The 20,208-nt window shown below is 44.1% G+C and overlaps 1 protein-coding gene across 6 annotated transcripts in view; it reads left to right on the forward strand.

Annotated features, from left to right (window-relative positions):
- Nucleotides 1-20,208, forward strand: part of BRD4 (bromodomain containing 4) — a 1,320,550-nt gene that overhangs the window by 146,418 nt on the left and 1,153,924 nt on the right. Inside the window, exon 1 of one of the 6 annotated variants that reach the window (XM_086960807.1) lies at nucleotides 7,984-8,057. The exons of the other annotated variants lie outside the window; for them this stretch is intronic. The gene's annotated coding sequence lies outside the window, so the exon portion shown is untranslated. Of the gene's footprint in view, nucleotides 1-7,983; nucleotides 8,058-20,208 lie in introns of those variants that run through there. 6 annotated transcript variants of the gene reach the window in all.

Consider the following 20,208-nt stretch of genomic DNA (forward strand, 5'->3'; position numbering starts at 1 on the left):
GAATCCATTGTCTGCAGTACGAGGTGAGGCCTATAAAGGCCCGCACTTCCTTTTGTGTCTGGGGCTGTGGCATGTTTACAATTAACTGGATGCGATCAGGAGTGAGCTGTCTCCCCACTTTGGACAGCAAGTGACCCAGGTACACAACTTGCTGAACACAGAATTGTAGCTTCGAAGGAGACACCTTGTGTCCCTTGTCGGCCAGAAAATGTAAAACTGTCAGTGATGCTTGTTCACATTCGGGTTCACTTCGTGCGGTGATCAGCAGATCATCGACGTACTGTAATAAGGCAGTGTTAACTGGCATTTGGATACAGTCAAGTTGTCTTTTCAGTGCTTGGCTATAGATGCTGGGGCTTTCTGTGAATCCCTGAGGTGCGCGTGAAAATTTGAAACTTCGGCCATTTAAACTGAATCCGAAGAGATATTGGCTCTCTGGATCAATGGGTACACTGAAGAAGGCGTTCTTGAGGTCAATTACAGTGAAGAACGTCGCTTCTGAATCAATAGCAGTCAATAAGGATGAGATGTCGGGAACCACAGGATACTGTGGAACAATGCATTTATTCAGTTCTCGTAAATCAATCACCAGCCGATATACTGGCGGTGCATTGGGATCAGTACGTTTAAGAATCTGAATGATAGGGGAATTACAGATATTGGAGTCGGTTTCTACGACCACTCCTTGGGCAATGAGCTCTTCAATGATTTCCAGTAAAGCCACTACAGCATCGGGTGGTAACTTGTATTGTCTGATTCGTGGTAAAACAACTCCTAGTTTGAGTGTAACACGGTATGGTGTAATGTGCATACAACCTACATCGGTTGGGCCTTGTGCCCACAGGTGTTTCGGTACATTTTTCAATCTGACATCTAACTCTCGTAATACATAGTGACCCTTAAAGTCACGTAGAAAAAGTCTAACTCCTTCCGGAGAACAACATATCACGGCTCCTAGAGCCTTCAACGTTTTGATACCTAGCAAGTTTTCTGGACATGATTTCGTTAGTAACAAGTCTGTAACGCGTGATAATGGACCTACTGCTAGGGGGACTGGTTTCGATACTTCATTTACAATAGGCTGTCCTGAAAAACCAAGGGAAACATTCTGTGAGCCTGAGAGGGGTGCCCCTGGGACTTCATCATGGCTGATTGTTGTGCGGCTTGCCCCTGTGTCAATTAAAAACTTTCGGTCTTTTCCCAATACTTGACTGTGTACATAAGGACCCTCTTGATCTACAGGAATCTCAATAAGAGGCAAGCCAACCTCCCTCTCTAGGCTGTTTCATGTGTATCGCTGATAATCTGGGTAATCAGATTGGGCATACTGATACATCTGCTGTGATACCTGCTGCGTCGCGGCAATGGGCTGTGGTTGTGATACCGCTGTTGTCTGTACTGTATGTGGTGGAGCATGCATAGGCGGGAATGGCTGTGTATTCTGTGAAGTCTGTTGCTGGACCTGGTCTTGTCTAGGCGGACGCGGTCTTTCTTTAGTTTTACCTGTTGATATATTGTGTTTCAGGACCGGACATTCATGTACGTAATGACCTGGCTGTTTGCAATAGTTGCATGTCCCTTTAACGGGAGCTGCTGAATTACCTGTCTGGGTCGCACCCTTTCTCTGACCGTCGGCTGGGACCGACTGGGCCACTAACATTTTCATTTTCGTGTCTTTCATACGTCTCTGTTCGTGATCCTGTTCTTCTCTAATTCTGTTCTGATGATATTGTAACATTTGTAACATCTGGGATGGCGTATTTGCTTGCCATGTACTTTCAACTTTATATACACGGTTCTTAACTTGTGTCAGGGAATTCTCGACTAGTTTTGTTACGAAGAGATGTGGGTATGACTCGCTACCTGGTTTCAGGCCACTATTAATAATGAAACATTTCTCGAATCTTGAATAGAAGTCACTAGTATCTTCATCGTGTTTCTGTTTACAGGCTGAGATTGCGTCCCAGTCTTCCTTCTTAGTTGTCAATAATCTGGGCAAAACCTGTACTATTAGACCTGGTAATGCTTTAGCTTTGTCCCCAAGGCCTAGCCCGGGGGTACGAGCTTTTTCCTCGTCTTCTATTTCAGTCCAAATAATCTTTTTATCTCCCACCTCCCATTCTTTTTCCTTCAGTTTCTCGTAAATGCCGGTGGGCAGCAGTACTTTTAACAATTTCATAATATCCGTATACGTGTAATCTCCCATGAGTAACATGTCCTTAAGTTCTCGGTGAAAACCTGCAGGGTCTTTATCATGACAGGGTACTAGTTTCTTCATTTCTAACAATTCCAACTTTGTTAAAGGTGTGTACACAAACACACGTTCCAAGGCATTATCGGCATTCATAACTGGGTGTACTTCTCGTAAAGGATTCTGCCTGTCAAAATGAAACATTTTTCTTTCTGGGGGTGGAGCGGAAACATATTGTGGGCCTAAGAAAGCGTTATATCTGCGGCGTTGTTCTAGAATTATTTGAATTAACTTGGTACTTAGGCCTCTCCATCTATTCATAAGTAGTGCTTCTAATGTATCAGGTAAGGGACCTGGATCAGAATGTTGTTGTCTGTATAACATGATGAGATGCTGAATCATGTACACACCAGCTAGTTTCTGCTCGTCTGGGGAAAGGTTCAGAAATGTCTGTGCTACTGTATCATCATTGTATGTGCTAGGATTGTCAGCCCATAGTACTGCTGACCGGGCTAGTTCTTGTTCATCCATAGAATTGAGTACATGGTACCCCATTTGTTCTTGAAGAATTTTATCGGTACCTTGAAACAGATATTCAGGAGAACTCGGTTTTGATATGCCAGAGAGAAAAACTCTCTTGCTTTCTGGGCGAATGCCTTTCCTAAGGTAATTTCCCTTACCCACATATGCTATCATTTCTTTAGCCGTGTCAGGTTCTTCAGGCCCGTCCTCCTCGGAGGAGTCATTCCTGTCACTTTCTTTTTCTTGTTCTTTTTTGTGTATTTCTATTACTGCTTTTCTGATTTTCTTGTACATGCTTGCTATACAATTCAGTTTATCATGTTTTCCCTCGGCTATATTTTGACCCCACTTGTTTAGTGCTTCCATCTCTTCCTGGTCTACTCCAGGCCTGTCTCGTTCTCTTATTAAGCAATTTATGAAGAAACGTAATATACAACCTTGAGTGTCAACTTTCTGGTGAGCCAGGGCCTCTTTAATACTTTCAGGATTTTCCCCAGTCTGTACAAAATGATATATTCTATCTAGGTGTTCAGTCATTCCTGGAAATAACACTAGGTAATCTGCAACTTTTCGTAAGCGTAGCGATGCTAACAACATTCTATCGTCTTTACCGGGTACTGGATCATATCTGCAAATTGGAAGGGGATCTTTAAGCATGTCGAAACGTGGTGTTTGGGGTGTACGTTGCTTCATTATGTCCCTAAGGTTCAATCTGTGTGTCGATGGCGGAGTTTGGGGACCTCCTGTCGCACCTCCTGAGGCGGAGACTTGAAGATTGTGTGTCTGTGGAGTCGGTATCTGTACCTGAACTTGTCTCTTACTAGGATCAGGCGCAAACGGATTTAGAATATTAATCTTAGATGTGGGAAGTGGTGGAGGTGGAGGAGCAGGTGGAGCAGACTGTCGAACGGGTGAACTTTGTTGCGGTAATGGCTGGACATTGTCTTGGAGTAGGTTGCCACCTCCGTCACCGTCAGTAGGCGGTACGTGGGCACGTGGATTGGTGTAAGCGGGAGCTACATCGTCTAGATAGGAAGCAAGGAATATGTCTTTGGTGGTCCTGTGATTTACTTTAGTTGGAACCAATGGTGGCGGCAGATCTTTCGGTATTTCTGAAGTGGCTTTAGGCAAACCCTCGGCCACAAAGTACATGCCATTTGCAAGAGTGTTTCGCATGCGGTCTACTTGTTCTGCTTTTACTCGGATCCCTTCATTAACTAATTCGTTTTCTCGGACTTCATCCGACTCTTCTCTATGTTTATCTTCTTTTCTGAGTGCTTTTTCAGCACGTTTATGTGATTCTTTACGCCACAATTCTATGGCATCTTTCTGGGATTGTCTGGCTTTCTTTTTCCATAGCGCTTCTTCTACTCTCAAGATGCACTCGGCATCCCACGTTCCTGTAACGGGCCATCTGTGTCTCTCTTCTAGGTGCTTGGTATAATCGGCCCATAATTCTAGGTACAGTATGGCATCTAAGCCATGCTTATGGTACATAAAATTTCCAGGAGTGTCCCTAGGTGGGATAGGAATTTCTTCCTCTAGTATCCCTTTCCTAGTTCCGATCTGTCTTAATTTATTGAAAAACGGCATCTTGTTACTTAGTACTGGATACTCGATACTTGTTACTTACTCTGTACACAGTTAATTACACAAAAACACAGTAATGTACGTCGAACAGTCACTCATACCACGACATTAATCACATGAAAACATTTTGAACACATATAACTACCCTTGATACTAGATGTACTGTTGAACAGTACAGATACACTGTTGAGAACAGTGCAAGAACTTGAATGCCTGATGTACTGCTAAACAGTACAGATACACTGTCTAAAACAGTGCAGACCGTGTTTGTGTACCCAAACCCGTCTTTACCGGATACATAATAATGCACCCGTCTAGATGCGTCCCCAGCAATGGTACTCACCGGGAAGCACGGAACAGAAGGCCTCGGAAAACTCGACTGGACTGGACCGGACTGGACTCGACTCGGCTCGATACGTGAATACTTCGGAACTGGTGGGCCTCTTGACACCTCGGACCTTGCTTCTTTCGGCTAGGCTCTGGTCGGGATCCTCCGCACTCCTCACCGCCTCGTCTGGGTGCTGATCGCAGTCTCCGTCACCTCCGTAGGCCTGAGGGAGATACAGGAAATCCTGCGGGTACGCGTAATTGTCCGTCTTGACTTATGGCAGGGGGCAAAGGTTGCAACGCACCAACCGGCGCGTGAGGTGGGGGAGGGGTCCCTATTCGGGCGCCAAAATAATGTGGTAAATATTTAATTACCGTCCTAATTTCTATGCAGGTAAGTACTAAAAATAAAATAACTCAATCGGAAAGAAAGACGCAGAGTCCGTGGTGTTAGAGTTCTTAGGGGTTTTATTCCTTAAAAAGGAATGGTTCTCGAACCGGATATCGGGTTCCTGACACCACTGGGGTTCAGGAAGGGATAGAGCAATGCTTTATTGACAATACATAACTTTTATACTCAAATCATATAATGGAAACCAATACAGTAGGCGTAACAGCTGAGAGAAACAAGATAAGAGCACACACGTGTTAGCAATACGTAATCAAAAGGCGTGAACTAGGCGTGAACATAGAGGTGTGTGCTAGAAACGTCACATGAAAGTGTCACAAGTGGGTGGGTACATAGCAGAATCTGGCAATGTCAGCAGAAATCTGAGATCTGGATGCGCGCGCAGCTGCATGACGTGTGATTGACGTGAAGCTGGAGGATGCAGGGGACTTGACATTTACACTAGAGGAAAGAGACAGAAGTCTGGCATGTCAGATCAACTCCTTTCTATATCATATCTGATATCTGTTGTTTGGGAACCATATTATCTAGAGGGAAAGGTCTCTTGGGCAGAGGCTATTCTATACTGACTGTGAGTGCGTGTATAAGCGTCTACGTGTCTGCATGAGATGCGAGGGGCATGGGCCTACCATGGTAACAGGAGCTATGAATTACTTGCACGGAGACAGTGAGGCCGGGCCCTTTGCTCTGCAGCTGGAAGGATGTTTACTTGAACTAGTAGGCAGGAATGTATTTCTGAGGAGCGGAGCAGATAATTCGAAGGTTGAATACAGTCTTGGCAGGCAACAGGCTGAGCTAAGCGCCGTTAGCCGCGCAGGGAGTAAGGTAGAGGTCACGGGTACAGAGGCAGGCCCAGGCTGAGGCATTCAGAGTCAGAAGGCAGGAAAAAGGCTTGATGGCAGAATTCAGGGCCTACTTCGCCAGAGCTGAAAAACGTGTAAAGTACACCACATAAAGACGTTGGCAAGGCATACTTAGGAACGGAATATTCAACCCATTCAGGGTGGATCTGAAAGAGGACATGTTAACGTTGGACGCAAATGTATTTGCGTCTTCATAGCTGGCACAGGAGGGAAGTTACATGCACTTTAAGCTCGTACATGGAGACGGTGGGGTACACGTTAGGGAACATTTCTTGACCATAAAATTTATATTTCCTCAGATGCATTAAAACCGATACAGGGCGCTACGGGGAGATACGTAGCTTAAAAGCTCAGATGTTAAAAGCTGAACAGCATATAAAGCGGTTATTGGGAAACCACAAAAGGGGGGTTGGGTGTACCCCATTGTCTCTAGAAGGTCATGGGGAGTTAGTATGACCAAAGAAAACCAGATATTGGGGGTGAATTAAAGATGTAACATATTCTAGAAGGACATGCCTATATATCTGCAAGTATGGTAGGTCTTATATGTGCTTTGATTGAACAGAGCCTCCTTTTGTGTCATGACATGCTGCACACATCTCATCTATGTGTACAGAGTTTAATATGTGGATATGTGGTAGAGTTTGGAGATTTGATAGATTTATTCAATTTACAGCCATGGGATGTTATTGTTGAGGCCTGTTTCCCATGATTTAAGGCGATAGACCCAGTGCAATTCCTGTGTGTGAAGTTCCCAATGTAAACAGTGCTCGAGTCAAAGAGAGTACTTTCGGATCAGTGGCCCCTGCACCCCAGAGACGTTCAATCACTGTAACCGGCTATCGATGTAGTAACAACTGACCCCCTGGAAGTGTGGTCAGCTCTGAGAGCACGACATATGGTACCAAAGCATGCTCCTGATACAGTTCACCCAAGGAGCCTACCCCTAAGGATTCTCAAACTGCCAGGCTCTTTCCCTGTCGTGCGAAAATCAAAGAGAACCCTAGTGGGATTCTCAGTTAATATGCAGGGATTTCTGGCGCATACATCCAGTCCCTATGGTAACAGCCATGGGCTATGCAGAGACGACTACTGGAACGAGCGGGAAATGAAGACTGCAGAAAGAAGTTCCCACTCCCTGTAACGTGACTCCCCACCTTCTATGGGCAAGAACTCAGGCAGATTAAATGGAAGAAGGTAGTAACAGGTGTAATGGGTAAGATTATATGATATAGTCGTAATTGTAATGTGATATGGTTGTCTTTGAATGTAAAATGGCTCTCTTAAGAACTAGTATAGTAAGTAGTGTACTGGTAATTATAGGGGGTGAAAGTAAGTGCAATATACCATTTGTGTGTCCAACACAAGGTGTTTAGACAGTATTGCATACTCTACTAATAACACTAAACCTTTAACTGGAGAGGTGCGATTGAGATGACATAGGAGTAGAGGTAGGCAAGGTCACCAGTCATAAAAAAAGGTAAAGAACATTATCCAGTGGATATAGTAAATATCAATAATTAGAGACTAAATCGTAACAATGAAATAATAAAGGTATTCAATGTCTTGATAAGTTGTATCACAGCAGGCACACAAAGGAAAAGAACATGTGATTAATACTATATATACCTGCATACAGTATTATGAAACTATAACAGTGAAGGGTAAGGCAGGGAAAGGATAGGAAAGAGAAAAAAGAAATAATAATGTAAATGATACTTCACAAGTCCTTGTAATGCGGTTGTCAAGTTATACAAGTGTTCCTTAATTAAAATTTCAAAGGTGACCTAGATTTCTCTCTCGGTGCCAACAATTTGAAAATCTTGTTTGCCTCCATGAGACCATTCCCATCTACCACTTAAAGCCTGGTCAGAAGCATCCTCATTCCTTGGTTTGTTTGTGTTGGGCAGGCAGCTATCTTTGCATTCCATTGTTAAATCGGTGCCATCCAAGTCATTCAAAAAAGCTTCCAGATCATTTGGGTCTATATATTCCTAAGTTTTTTGTTGATAAGTTATGAGCATTGTAGCAGATTCCAACAGTCAATATTTGATTTCCCTCTTTTTTTAATCTAGGTTGTAGAGCAGGAACTGCTTCCTCTTAAGGTTGGTTCTAACCGAGAAGTCTGTGGTGATGATGACCTGATTTGTACCATGTAGGTATGGGCCTTGTTTTCATACTTTTGTGATGATTTGTCTTGCCTGTTGATGGCGCAAGCAGCAAGCCAGTATGTGACGGGGTCTTTGGGGTAAAAGTAGAATCCTGTGGGTATGCTGGAATTCAAGCTAGGGTTAAAAAAGTGATCACCATCACTGTAGAAATCAAATTGTTCAGGTAATGAAAGATATCGTTCTTCTCTGATTGCTCTGGTACTCAAATAATTCTGATATGGTCTTTCCTGCTCCGATCTTCCAAATCAATTGCTTTTTGTTGAAAATACCAGATGTCTTGCCTGTATTCACGGGGCTTAAGTCTTGACTCTGTCCATAAGTTGCAGGCGTGATTGGATTTGGTTGACGCCGCTCCTTAAAGATTGCCTTTCTAGAGTGGTGGTAGATACTGCATTATTTACTGAGGCAATAGAGTTTTTAATTTCCAACAGTTCCTTGAGTTGAGTGTTTATAGTTGTCGGGTTTGATGTCCTGTGTATTTGGATTGGGTACTAAGGCTTTGGAGTATGAGAGGTGCCTGGCATGCTTGAACTGCGACATAGAGATATAAAAAAGAAGATTACTAAGAGGTAGAATTTTTTTTTTTAATTCCTTTATGATAAAAGTAATCCTCCGGTCTCTCTGGTCCGCTGATATTTAAGTCTTGCCAGTCTGAGAAGGGGATCGACGATAGTGTGGTAAACTTATTGGTATTTCCCATACAGCTCTGACGAAGTAGGACCAACTTTGTTTTCTTATAATTCTTGTTTAAAAAAAAATAATTTGAAGGGGCGTATAGCAGGTCGGGTGATATGCAGAATGAAGGTACGCTCCTTGTAATGCAAGCAGAATAAATAATTGACAGGCCGTACCGCTGTGTGACAGCTGCCTGTGTAGGAGGTTAGTGTGATGTAGCCGGTCAATAGCAGGACCATAATTAAGGCGAATAACTTCAGAGGGAGTGCTATGTAAAAAAATGCCTTGGTAACGAGGGGCATCATCACACCATCGCAAGGGAAAATCCAGTGGTACGGGAAGGGTGACATCGGTTAAGGGGAATCTCTCCGACTTGCACCAGTTAATGACCAGCCTGGAAAAAGTGCAACACCTGACCACTTCCTGTGTAGCGGAGGAAGATTATTGCAAGGCTCCCAAACCAAGATTAACACGTCTGCATAGAGTGAGGCCGGCGGCTGGCCTCTATGGAACCGAAGTCCCCGCTGTAGGTGCCACTCCTGGAGGTGATGCACAAGTGAGTCCATCACTATAATAAATGAGTGTTGAAAGCGGGCATCCTTACCTGGTGCCCCATGATAACGTAAATTGGTCAGTAAGTTCTCCATTTATTCGAAGTCTGGCCACCGGATTGGTGCATAAGAGGCAAATAAAATCCCAGAAGCCACGGAGGAATCCCAGCTTGCCCAGCGTGGCATGAAGAAACAGCCATTCCTGAGAATTGAACACCGTTTTGGCATCTAAGAGTATTGCTGCAGCAGGGAGAGTTGGCTCAATTTGATTGATTGCCGCAAAGACTGTATGGAGGTTGACTGACGTAGATCGGTTAGGGATGAAACCTATCTGGAAAGGGGATGTGATTTGATCTACCAGGAGAGAGATACGGGTGGCAAGTATTTTGGCTAAAATGTTGTTATCCTGATTAAGCAGAGATAGAGGCCTATAGGATGCGCATCTATCAGGCGATTTGCCCAGTTTGAGAAGCATGGAGATAACGTCCTCCCGCATCGTAGGAGGCAATGTACTGGCCTCCAAGGCCTCGGCGTACACTTCAAGGAGATGAGGAACCAACAATGTTTTGTAGGTATTATAGAATATACAGGTAAGCCCATCTGTGCCGAGGGCACATGATCCATTGAGATCATCTATAGCTTGTGTCACTTAATCTGCAGTAGTGGGTGCAGCCAGCAATTGGTGGGGACCCTCCTATATCCATACCATCGCCACCTCAGCAAGGGTGGTGTCAGTTGGGGAAGAGCGGGTTGTGTATAATTGAGAATAAGAACGTAGGGCATCTGAGATATGAGTTCTGGGTGAGAGTAGTGCCGTCATCCAGTTGTAGTTGCATGGTGAAGTAAGAATGATGGCGGGGGTGAAGGAGCCCATCTAGAGTCCGGCCAGGCCGCTCTTCCTCCCTGTATATTCTAGCATGTGTATATTTCTCCAAATAGTTGACCTAAAACGTCGCCAGGAGAGTCGCCCTCTGAGGAAGAGAAGATGGCCGGGCATCCATTGGGCCCCGAGCATCCAGGTCTCTGAGCTTCTTCTCAGTTATGTCTAGGTCTCGGTGGATTGTGCGATGCACTCTGGCCTACTTAGTTATGCATATTCCCCTTATATAAACTTTAAATGCCTCCCATACAGTGGCATAAGGGGGCACGGAGCCCACATTTTCCTGAAAATACTCAATTATTTCTTCCCTGATTTCGCAATGACAGGCAGTGTCCAGCAGTGCTTCTGACGGAAACCGCCAGGGTAATAACATACTTGCAATGCTGGGGATTGTAAGGTAAAAGAGTAGCGCTGCGTGGTCGGAAAAAGTTCTGGTGAGGTAATCCAGGGTGAGCATGTGAAAGAGAAGATCAGGGGACAGGTAGCAGTGGCCTATCCTGGACCATGTGCTGTGTGGCGCTGAAAAAAGGAAAACCTCGGTCAGAGGAGTGTTGATGATGCTAAACATCGATCAATAAGTGGGCTTGCAGCAGTGCCCGAAGAGCTTTCTCGTCGTGTGGTTTGGTGATTTAGCCAGGTCCTGTCGTGTCTAGGGTGGGTTGTAGTGTCAAATTGAAGTTGCCTCACATTACAACTAAATTTATAAGTAGGTTAGAAATATGCACGGAAATGTTAGGGAAGAAATCGAGCACATCCATATTAGGAGCGTATATGTTGACCAGTAATATGTGCTGTGCTCCGAGATGTCCGGCAACCAATCAATATCGTCCCTCTGGACCTTATGGATTTTGAAAGGGACCGACCTGTGTATCGGGTCGAGTTTGAGGCAGAATGGTCAACAGATGTGGGAACATAATGGGTTTCTTGCAGGAAGGCAACCTTTACTGCATGTTAAGTAAGATAAGTTAATAGCTGCCTCCTGTTACGGGGGTTCGATAGCCCTCTCACATTCCAGGATATACAAGTCTGCTCTAGTGCCTCAGGCCTCTCACCTACTCTTGTCATCTCTGGCATATCGGTACAGACAGAGAAACGCTATCATACAAATTGGCATACGGTTGTATAACTATACATTGACCCCCTGTATATGGCAAGCAAACATGTCAACACATAAAACAACAATGCCAGACCAACCACCCACATCGGATTACCACCCAACCAGTATCCAGTGAATCCCATCTTCCCTATTGAAAAACTTAGGAGATCTCCTGTGGGGTAGGCAACACTCAAAGGAGGCCACCAGGTCACCAGTGTTCATTATGACGTTAAATCTAATGCAGTCAGCATGTGAAGAAATTAGCAGAGAGGGGGAGACAGATAAAAATAACCAGCAACGAGACAAGATCAAAATACCAGCTTGTTAAATCTTCATGTGTAGTAATGCGCAAGTGCCAAGCAACTCAAGTCGGCAGTTCACTTTCCCGATGGGGAGTTTGAGTTCAGTTTATGGTGCTTCAGAAAGTCAGCAACCTCCGAGAGTGAGTCTAAAATGAGTCTTCATCTAGTTGGCTATGCAGACGAGCAGGATAAAACATGGCATATCTTACGTTTGCTGTTAGCAGGAGACGCTTTACCTTTTGGAATTTACGCTGTGCTTCTTGGACTAAGGGGGTGAAGTATGGGAACAGAGAGCGACATACCCTGATGCTTGAGCTCACCTCGCTCCCTGGCCATACGTAAGACAGTGTTGCAACCGTTCTAGTTCAGGATCTGGGCTATCGGCAATCACAGAGGGGCGCCAGGGCCGATGGCGGGCCAAGCACCGGGTGAGCCCTCTCAACCGCAACCGTTGGGCAGAAGGCCTCTCTGCCAAAGAGTTCCACAAGGAGCCGCTCGACATAGGCCGCCATCGGTCCTGTGTTCGTGGATTCGGCTTTGCGAATTTTGTTGTGCCTGGACCTGGCTTCCAAGTCTTCCGCTTTGGCAGCTGTCGTTTTCAGGAGCCGTTCAACGCCCTCAATCCACTTCGTCACTGTTGACTGAGTGTCTTCAACCTCAGAGATGCGCTGCTCAGAAGTGTTGACGCAGCCTCATGCTGGTCCAGCGGACCACACGTCGTCCAGGTAGGTATCTAATGTGTCAAAACTTGTGGCTATATCCTTGAAGCCAGCCCGCAGCTCCGTCATGATGGCGGCTGCACTATCTGCAGAAGTAAGGCCAGCTTTGGAAGGGTCCGGTGGGCTCGATAATTCCCTGGGTTGGCACCCTCACGGTCTACCAGTCTGGGAGTTTTGGACACGTCGAACAACAACTGCCGCTGTTTGGGGTCTCCGCGACCCATGGCGCACTGGGCGCTGAAAGGTAGTCTCAATGTCACTAAGGCCTGAAAGGCGGCACATGCTGATGATGTGTCGCGAAGGAGAGCTCACAATGTCTCCCAGGCTTCCTGGTTAGAAAGCTCCTCCTAGTGAATGTTGGGGCAATTCAGTCGCAGGTTATCTAAAACCCGACCGAGTCCCCTCAGCAAGGCCTGCGCTAGTTATCTGGGTCCCATGGCGTCAGTTTAAGCCAACCACTTCCCTTTCGCAGCTGCACATATTGCGATTTGTTTCCTGCGGGCTGGTATGGTACCGGGGCCCTTTTGGCTACCATTATGTTTGGCATGTCAGGGGTGCAGGGCTCTGCTCCATGAACATGAAATTGGAAGGGGAACCGTATGATCCATCACAGAACATTCTCATCACAATGGACATAGAAAGCTTATACACAAGCATCCCTCAGGAGGAAGCTTTGAAAGTCATTGTTGATGATTTGGAAGACCGCATACGTCCTTACCAGGTCCCTACGACGTTCATTGGAAACTGTGCTAGGATTGCCCTTAAAGAGAGATCTATTTTCTATTTAATAACGAGTTCTATGGTCAGCTTAAAGGCGTGGCCATGGGTGCAATTTTTGCACCAAATATAGCAAACCTTTTTGTTGCCACCTTTTGAGGAAAGGGTGATTTACAATGACAATCCTTTCAGCTCCCATTTAAACAAATACTTAAGATACATCGATGATGTGTATTGTGTGGGAAGGGTCACATGATGCATTAGAAAACTTCCATGTATGGCTCAACCAACAGGATTCGAATTTGCAATTCACATTGGAAAGCAATCAAAGTTCCATTAGTTTTCTTGACTTGAGAATCATGCATGATGAGGGTGTTTCATCTATGTGTTTGTATACCAAACCGACGGCCAGGAACACGTTGTTAAAATACAACAGCCACCATCCACGTAATTTACGTGATAATCTCCCTTTTGGGCAGTTTTTGCTTATCAGGCGTAACTGCACCAAAAGGGAAGATTATTTCAGGGAAGCCATAATTTTGCAATCCAAATTAGTCATGAGATCATATCCGTACAGACTTGTCAAACATGCCATGAAACGGGCATGGTATTATGACCGGCATGCCCAGTTACAGAAGGACGGACGGCAGTCTGAGGCTGAGAACAAAGCACAACCCATAACTTGTGTAATGACTTATGGTACTGAGTCCAACCACATAAAGAAGATATTAAGGCAGAACTGGCACCTCATTAGGAAGGTGGAACCACAGACGAGTCCAACCACATAAAGAAAATATTAAGGCAGAACTGGCACCTCATTAGGAAGGTGGAACCACAGACTGCATTGCCACGTTTTGCCTTCAAGAGGGCCAGAAACTTACGAGACCATTTAGTGAGGGCCTATAATGAACAAGCACCTAGTACAATACCTAATATGTGGGGCTTAGTACCAGTAAAAGGACACTACCCGTGCGGGAACTGTGCTGCTTGTGCAACTACCAACACAGTGAAAAGCTGCATTCTGAATGGTAGAGAAGTAACATTGCGACAACACTCGAACTGTTCAACTAAAAATGTGATATATTATATACAGTGTCCTTGCTCTTTAACGTACATTGGTGAAAGGACACAAGAAATTAAAAAACTTATCTTACAACATCAGTCACGTGTACGTTGTAACACCATTACTGCTCCCCTTTTTGAACATTATCAACAAATGTCACACATGCCGTCTGAAATGTAGTGGTTTGTTCTGGAAGTTGTTAAGAACACAGAGGCGGCAGAATGTTGATCAATTGCTCACACAGAAAGAAAATAAATGGATCTGGTCCTGTAACACAGTGGAGAATGGACTGAACTCTTTGATTGAATGGCATACTCTTGCGACATTGAAATGACCTCTTGGTGAAATGCATTACCCTAGGTTTTAGACATAGCATCTAGGTATAATACTTTTTGTCCCTGCCAATATTTGCCATTTTGCCATATATATGTTATGCATATACTTTGCCCTTGCTAGTCTTTGTCATATATACAGGGATTCATAGAGAATATACTTGGAGTATTAACAGAGGGGTCAGGATTGCACTACCGAAGTGAGTAGCACTCCTAAGCATTACAATAGGTGGACTGTTTTGCTGAGTCTAGTCTTAATTCTTAATAATTCTTGTTTCTCATGAACACTGGACAGCCAATGTTTTTAAATATCTCATGCACATCGGCTCGTTTTTTATATCTAAATTTCGCACCTATGTTTGTTTAATGTTTTTGATTTCTTGACTTTTTAATAGTTCAACATGGATCGTTAAGAGTCCTTTTTTCTATCACCATGCCCGGGGCCTTTTATTGACCTAGATTTAGTGAGATTAGGAGTACTTTTATATGACGCAGTAGAGATTGAGACCGTTACAAGATGGCTGTCATATTTTTATGCAGGACTTTGTCATCGCGCATACAGCGTTTTTTTCTTTATTGTTAAAATCCTGCTTGCCCCACGTCGCACTAGAACTCACAAGTCGGTCGTTCACAGACCAAGGGTGGCTGGTTCCTCATATAAGTTAGTGTCACTAGCTTGGGATGTGAACTGTTTAGAACGCTAGTCTTAGGTTTCTGGTGGTAACTGCGAGATACCGCGATATTGATTGTACGTTTTCTCGTTTTGTTCTTTAACAGGCGATTATTGGCTTGTTTACGTGCGTAGCTATTGATATTCCTATTCTTGTGGGTGCCTATATGGAACAGTGGCTTCATTTTGTTATTCAGTCTGAAGCTAATATCATCTTTGGTTGATTATATTTATAGGTGATGAGATATAACTTACTAGACATGTGAGTACTGTTTCTAACTGCTTTGGTATCTCACTGTGTTCCTAGAGACCCAGCACACTGACGTTGGTCTTTATACTTGTTTTCTTCCAATTAGACTCGCTGCTAAAATATTTAACACTCACCATAGGATAAGTCTCCTCTTCTGAAAGCAAAAATTGAGTGGACTTGTAGTCTTTAGCGTTTCTTAGTTTGTTGGTTTAGTGGTGGTCATTTCGGTGTCACTCAGATTTTGCACACTGGTTTTTGGTGGTAATTGTTGGGTGGCATGTTCGTGGAATTTGAGGTTGACACTAGGGGTGTCATTCACTTTTGTTTTTTGTTTTCTTTGTGTTGAGCAGACGAATCCTCTTTTAGACACAGGGATGACATGTATTGTTTATTACTGCATTAGATGTATATGTGCAACTCTTACGTCCTGAAGGTGGTCCCAAGGATCTCTTTGAGCAACGGGGGACCGAAACGTCGACACCCAGCACCGTTTTGCTTATTTGTAGATTACACAGATGGTAAATGTGATGAGGTGCTTTGTTTAATTTCCATCAACATGGTGTTTTGATTATCCATAGCCAAAGGTGTTTTGAATACTACTGCTAATTAATGTATGAGCCTCAGTAGTTTGTTTTTTGCCAGGTATCATGTGATGAAATTCCAAGTGGAATAAAATATACCGTGTTTTGATACAATCTGATATATGTGCATGTATTCCCTGTGTATATAGACTAAATGATCATGAACGTGACAGTAAAAATTATATATGATTTACAAATGTTTCCTCTAGGGACAATGTGATTTTGTTACTGCTCCATGTACAGGCTGCTGGCCCAAGTCAGGCCGGCTCCCAGGAAGCCCACAAGCGCTGCGTCCTTAAGTGCTGGCGGGGTCAGGCGCAAGACTCACCCATTGCCAGGCAGGCACCGCGGTCCTCGTAGTAACAACCGCAGAGGCCCGCTGGCCTTCAGACCGCCGCACTCAGACTCACCGGCGACCCCTGTCGTCGCAGGGCCTCCGAGGGCCGTGCCATGCCCCCACCGGCGAGCAGCAGCGCGTCGTCGCAGAAGCCGAAAACAGCACCTCTTCAGACACCGGATCGCCTCCCGAGTGCTGCGTCCGTGAAATCAGAGCATGGCTGCATTCATCTTGAGGCATCTCCGGTGCTTCACGGCCATCTTGGTTCTCGGCCTGGCCATGCCAACGCTTCGCCATCTTAATCATAAGCGGTACTTTGCAGTTTCATCATTTGCCGCTATCTTGATGCTGACACCACCCTGCAGCATTGACGTGCTAGAGTTGGCAGCGCGCTGTTAAGCAGTGCTCTTCTCAGTTGGTGGGCACCCGGTGATCCATGGTCCGGCAGAAATGAGGCCCAGTGGTCTCCATCTTGGCTGCAGCTGTCAGATGTATTCTGCACTCGTCACTCTCTCGATGGTGCCCACGGTGGGTAGCAAAAGTGGCCCCTATGTGTGCCCTGTGATGTCCCTCGGAGCCGGGGCGAATGTTGGTCGAGTAGCCTCCAATCCGCCCGCCAATAAAGTCAGGCAGCTGAGCCCTGCGGGATCACTCCTACTCCACCCCCCCAATTTATTTCCTGTCTGTATTTATTTCTAAAAGCGGAAAAATCCTGAAAATTATACTTCTAAAGAGCGACTTTTCATGCTGTCTGTTTTGAATTCCAAGACAGCAGATAGCAGGGGGAGTTAAAAAACTGGTTACGGTATCTTTAAATACAGGCATATGTTAACATATAATTGTAGTAAATTACTATTATTTACCTGTAGGTGTAGTGTTTTGCTACATTTGACTGCTAAATTTGCTAAAACTAGACAGGCATCAAAGTATGAGTGCATGTTTATCAGTTAAATAAATGTGGTAATATACCGATTTGACTCCACTTCATTGCAAACCACAAAATAAATATGGAAAAATTTTAATACGATGGCCAAAAAATAAAGGTGGATAAGTACAGACGATAATGTAAAAAAAAAACACCATAATACCGGCAACCCTTCTTATAAAGGACTCGATTTTGAAAAGCAATACATGTCTGTTACTACTTTTGAGACTTTATTTATAATTGTTGTAGTATGCAGCTTTAACTTTTCTTGAAACCTGTTTCATCATTTTATGAATATATCATTTGTGTTATTCGTAGACTTACTAAAGGATATTTTACAGTTTTGCAGGGCTGTAAATGATCTTTAGTTTTACTCCTTGTATCGGCCCTTGAAGGGTGAAAAGCTGAAATACTACTGCTGGAATTAGAGGCAGAGGTTTAGTTCTCCGTAGAATGCAGATATTCCTAACTATATAACCGCATGCACATTTGTATGTTTTCATATTTATTTGTAGACTGCTTCAAACTCCTTATGTCAGCATTTATTTTTCCACTTGCTACACTTAGGAGTGGTTAACGCGAAACTCAAAAATAAAACGTGTTGCTTCTAATATTGGTGTTGTGTGTAGGAAGGGGTGATGCCGGGGTGCACGGGGTTATTTAGCCCTTCGGCCTAGTGGGCTTTGCGCGCCGGACCTGTAGTGGTTTTGGAGGAAGATACGTTATGGTGAAGCTGGAAGGCAAACAAGAAATATCTCGGAGAAGTCTTATGCAAAGATGCGGACATTAATATCCAGGTTAAAGCAGATGCCACCCAAGCAGGAGCTTCGTGGGATAAAAGGTAGTACGATAGGTTGAACCTAGCAGACAACGCAAGTATATGTACATTTATTCGTTCACAATTTGATTCCTTGAACAGCTAGTGTTAGATTAAGCAGCTAGCGTTGGATTAACTAATCCAATGTTATGCTGTGCCCGTTTTAGAATGGTGCGAAAAATAAAACTGGCTTGACATGCCTCTTTTTTAGAGCTTAGTTCATTACATCCGGATGATGCACTGATTTGGTATTCAACCAGCCCCTCACGGTGCTTCGGCCTCCGTCACTGCCAGTTCTGCTGTTTCTGCAGGCGATGACTCAGCGGCCTAGTCTCCCACCTCCGCAGCTTGTCCTCTGGTGTCATGTGCTTGTTTCCTGGAAACCTTTCCTGTAGCGCTGGAGAAAGGGCTGCGAGGCTGCTGGACCTTTAGGAATTAAGACTTATGTTTTTTTCCTCCCAGCAATTTATTCGTTTGGGTTAATCGCTCCAGGTATGGCGCGGTCTTCTTAGACTTCATTTCCTCTGTATCCGGACTTGAAATATTACACCATCCTTTTTTTTGGTTTGCTTGTTTGCAATGTGGCGGCTTTTATTGGATGATGTGTTTGTGTACTTGCTGGCTCTGCACACTTCTTGTAAGCAATAAACAAGCCGTCCATAGTAGAGGTCTAGTGTACGTTGAGCGTTAACGGAGCGGATTTCACAGTTGCTGATTGTGTCATCGTTATACTGACACATTGCATCTCTTTCTGTTTGCGAAAGCACTTCATGTTAAATGTGACGTAATATTTTGAAGTTCGCTGTTTGGGGACATGTATTGGAGGCAGGACAGTAAGTCTAAAAGCAGCTATATCCGTATAACATTTTTAAGTCCAATGTAATGTTCATGACTATTGCAATTCCAAATGTATCTAAACATCTTTTCTCATACTGTTGAGGCTTTCCCATTCAACTCCCAGTGCTATCCCAGCACTAGGCCATTTTCAACCATGTGCTTTACGGTCTGTAAATCTAGATCGCTCCAGGTTTGATCACCATAGCACCTTCTAGTGCTAAGTAAATCCCTTTTACTCAGTCTCTAATCATGGTCTAGAACATGGGTTCTCGCAAACATTTTCCCCGGGACCAAAATCTTTAGTCTGTGGCGTTACCAAGGGACGCACTGATGCCAGCAGGGTTGCGGTTGGGACGAGAGTGTAACATGGGTGTTGGGGAAGCAAAGCATTTACATCTAGTGACTGAATTGCACAATGTCAAACTAGTAAACATGGGGTCAATTCGGGCTTTGCTACTTGATCGAATTGAGTGATCCACGGAAATTCATTTAGTTCACTTTCTTTCTTTTTCATCATTAACACATATAAGAGGACTTAAAAATGCATGACTTCAGGCTGTGCGCTGCACAAAACCTCCTTTGTTTTATTCAGTAAGCTATAATGTCATTGATGTATAATAAATAGCAAACCATCCAACTCAAAAGGGTGCACGTAGCACCTTACTTGCCTCTTAGTTCACTTATTGGCTTTGTTTTCAGAGTAGGTAGAAGCATGACTATTTCTAAATTCACGTTTGAACACAATCACTTAATAAAACAAGCACTGGCGTTGCCAATAGGTCTTGCAGTAGGAAAGTTGGAGCTATTGGTTTTCTAAATGACATTTTATATTTATATATCGTTATTGGCATTGTCAATAACAATATATAAATATAAAATGTTATTTACAAAACCAATAGCTCCAACTTTCCTACTGCGAGACCTATTGGCAACGCCAGTGCTTGTTTCTTTTGTCGAAAAGAGTTGTCTGTGTGGGCTTTGAAAGTGTGCCTAGCTAGATACCGGCCGTTTATCAGTTGTCCATTTGGAAATTGCTGTTTGTATTATTTTAACAAATCAATTTTAGCTTTGAAGTTGATGAAGTTTGCCAATAAGTAGATTAGCACTCCTGGGGCCAAATGTGGAAGCTGGCGATGACCTTGTTTTAAGTGAAAAAGGATCAAAATGAGGGCTGTACGAAGTTGGCCAACTTTGCAAATTTGTGAATGTCACAAAATTGAACTGAAATGGAAAGAAACTAAGTGGAAAACCCTACAATAATCTACGTTGGGCTGAAGTTGTAGTGCTGCTTCAAGTGGGCCATGACACCCTGCTACTCCTTCAGTGATGCCAGTGAATAGCATATTACACTGTGCCTTTGCATATTTGGTATATGCCATGGCA

The sequence above is a fragment of the Lissotriton vulgaris genome, chromosome 1_1 (genome assembly GCF_964263255.1).
Source record: "Lissotriton vulgaris chromosome 1_1, aLisVul1.2, whole genome shotgun sequence".
NCBI lineage: Eukaryota > Metazoa > Chordata > Amphibia > Caudata > Salamandridae > Lissotriton > Lissotriton vulgaris.